We start from the raw sequence: 3228 nt of genomic DNA, 5'->3' as shown, positions 1-3228 counted from the left end.
AACACCAGTCCCATGTCCAAAGTCCCTCTCCAGCTCTCTTGGAGCCCTGTTAAGCACTTGAAGGGCCTCTTAGTTCTCTTCAGAACCTTCTCTTCTCCAGGCTGACCTGCCCCAGATGTCCCAGCCTGTCTCCAGAACACAAGACCTCCAGCCTTCAAAGAATCTTTTGGCCTCCTCTGGCCCCATTCCAGCAGCCCCACATCTTCCTGAGGTTGGACCCTAGGGCTGGACACTGTGCTCCTCAAAGAACCCATCAAAGCCCAAACATCTTAGGTGTCTCCAAATCTGAGTTAACAACACTCTTCAGTCATAAAACCGTGGAGGGATATTTTTGGGGAGCATTGCCATTGGCAGAGTCCTGCCTGCACCACAGGGGAGTTTGCAGCCATCTCCTGGACCACAGCACAGCAAGAACCTCCATGAACCTGACAGTGGAGTAAGCACAGCATCTCTGGAGCTACAGGAGAGGTTTAGTTGGAGCAGCTCAAGATTCATGTTAGGAACTAGTTCTCCATGTTATGAGAATGTTATTTTAAAAAATCCCAAAGCTGGATTGCTGACTTATATTCTAAGTACTAAATTATATTACTGTCTCAAACCCTGTTGTTGTTGGGCAGCTTCTTGCACACAAGCCTAACACATGGGCAGGGCTTGACTCCATGGAACCAGGTAAGTGCCTAAAGGATACCTGCTGGCACGGTTTGTTTTCAGTTGTAACAAGACTAAAAATTTCTTTATCTTATCTGCTGCTGGCACTGCATGAATAGCAGCAGGCAGCGATGGATGGCAGCTCTGTTTGGCTTTCAGGCAATGCAAGAATGTTTCCTTCTGTGCAGGGAATCAAGGTAAACAATTTGTGGGGAATTGACCTCTGCAAAATTCAATTTTCAGGAAAGTGATGCCCATTCCAGAACAGCTTCAGAAACAGCCCTGGCAGAGGAAAAAAATTACATTGTTTTCCAGGCAAAATGGTATAATTAATATTAGTTAATAATTATAAATATATATAAAAATATAATTAATAACTCTTGGGGAGTTGTCCTCCCTCATTTTTCTCCCAAAATATGAAGAAAATAGTTCTTGTCTTTTCCAAATGCCACACACATATGATGTGGCAGTGGTTTGAGGGAAGGGATTCTGCTGCTTTCCCCCACCTGTAGAGCTGCCTCCAGCTCTGGGGTCCAACATCAGAAGGCCGTGGAGCTGCTGGAGAGAGTGCAGAGACAGGCTGGTAGAGCTGGGGTGTCCAGCCTGGAGAAGAGAAGGCTCCGGGGAGACCTCAGAGCCCCTGCCAGTGCCTAAAGGGGCTGCAAGAGAGCTGGAGAGGGACTTTGGACAAGGGCTTGGAATGACAGGACAAGGGGAAATGGCTTCACACTGCCAGAGGGTGAGGTTAGGTGGGATATTTGGCAAAAATTCTTCCCTGGTGGTGAGGCCCTGGCACAGATTGTGCAGAGAAGCTGTGACTGTCCCGTGCCTGGAAGTGTTCCAGGCCAGGTTGGGCGTGTCTGTGAGCAGTCTGGTCTAGCGGAAAGTGTCTGTAGAATCTGGGATTCTGCGATTTTGCACTCAGAAAGACACATAAAAGTCCTATTAAGAGACAAGGCCACCCATACTCTTTACACAAAGTGACATACAGCTATTTTGACACACGATATTTTAACTGGCTCGTTGGTCTAGGGGTATGATTCTCGGTTTGGGTCCGAGAGGTCCCGGGTTCAAATCCCGGACGAGCCCTGTTTTTTCTTCCTTGTTTTCTTTCTTTTTTTCTTTCCGTCTCACTCGTTCTATTTCTCTCTTTTGTTTTCCCACTCATCTCTGCTTTCCGTGTTCCCTTCCCACGGACTCTCTCCTCGGGTGTACTTTCGTTTCCGCGGGGAATGCCTATGTGCGACACGGCAAAACGCGGTCTATCTGGGAAAAAAAAAAAAAACAACAAACCAAAACCAAACCAAACCACACCTCCAATCCGCTTGTGCGCGGGGAGGGGTGCAGCGAATCCAAAAGGGCTCGTCCGGGATTTGAACCCGGGACCTCTCGCACCCTAAGCGAGAATCATACCCCTAGACCAACGAGCCGGCTGACAGTATGGTTCCGCGTCCGGACTCTATCACCAGGAAGATGACGTCACTCGGCGGTGGGCATCGTTCCTGGATGGCGGCAGCTCGGCCCCGCCGCCGGGCCCTGCTGCTGGAGCTGTCAGAGCTGCCCTCACAGCCCAGCCCTGCTCCATCCCGCCGCCATCTCCCCTCGCAGCCCAGCCCTGCCCCGTCCCGCCGCCATCTCACCTGCCCTGCAGCCGCTTTTTCCCCTCGTACCCGCCCCGGCACCGCGAGCCTCTTCCATACCTTACATCCACTTCTTTTCTGCCCTCACACGCACTTTTGCAAGCATTTTCACCCTTTAGCACTCACCCCTATTCCCACTTCTGCTTGCACCCCCTTCTGCAGGTGCTTTCTGCCCTCACATTCCCCTGCGCCCATTGCATACACCCATCTCTTCAGGAATTGTACTCTCAAACCTCCCATGGAGTTTTCATCCACCATAAACTTTTTCCATTGTGCATATAGCCACTGATTTCAAGGATTTTATTGATGAAGAGTAGGATGAAATCCCAGTAAATGCAAAATGAGAATAATTTAGATATTCACTGAAAATTTCAACAGGTCTATAAGCTTTAAAAGAAGTTAAAGTTGAGGCTTTAAGAGAAGTTAAAGTTAAGGCTTTTTTCTTGGAGGAAGCAATTCAGGAAAACACAGGAGCAGTCAAGGACACTGCAATATGCAATAGAACCATAGAATGATTTGGGTTGGAACAGACTTGTAAAAAGTAATGTAGTCCAATCCCCTGCCACAGACAGGAATACCTTCCACTAGACCAGGTTGCTCCAAGACATGCCCAGCCTGGCCTCAAACACTTCAGGGATGGGGCAGCCACACCTTCTCTGGACAACCTGTGCCAGGGCCTCGACACCCTCACAGCCAAGAATCTCTGCCCAATATCCCATCTAACCCTTTCCTCTGGCAGTGGGAAGCCAGTCCCTCTTGTCCTGTCCCTCCAGGCCCTTGTCCAAAGTCCCTCTCCAGCTCTCTTGCATCCCGTTTAGGCTCTGGCAGGGGCTCTGAGGTCTTCCCAAGACTCTAAGGTCTTTCTTCTCCAGGCTGGACACCCCAGCTCTCCCAGCCTGTCTCCAGAGCAGAGGGGCTCAGCCCTCAGAGCATCTGTGTG

General features: G+C 49.9%; 2 non-coding genes across 2 annotated transcripts; one reads left to right on the top strand and one right to left on the bottom strand.

Annotated features, from left to right (window-relative positions):
* The first annotated feature begins 1665 nt into the window (after positions 1-1665).
* On the top strand, positions 1666-1737 carry TRNAP-UGG (transfer RNA proline (anticodon UGG)). The gene has a single exon. It is a non-coding gene; the product is annotated as a tRNA-Pro (tRNA).
* A 269-nt stretch (positions 1738-2006) lies between these two features.
* Positions 2007-2078, bottom strand: TRNAP-AGG (transfer RNA proline (anticodon AGG)). Its single transcript has one exon. It is a non-coding gene; the product is annotated as a tRNA-Pro (tRNA).
* Between the last annotated feature and the right edge of the window lie 1150 nt (positions 2079-3228).

Source organism: Melozone crissalis, unplaced genomic scaffold (genome assembly GCF_028551555.1).
Source record: "Melozone crissalis strain CALT ecotype California unplaced genomic scaffold, PUWL_Pcris_2 ptg000009l_1, whole genome shotgun sequence".
In the NCBI taxonomy this organism is placed as follows: Eukaryota; Metazoa; Chordata; class Aves; order Passeriformes; family Passerellidae; genus Melozone; species Melozone crissalis.
This window is presented reverse-complemented; position numbering and strand designations above follow the sequence as displayed.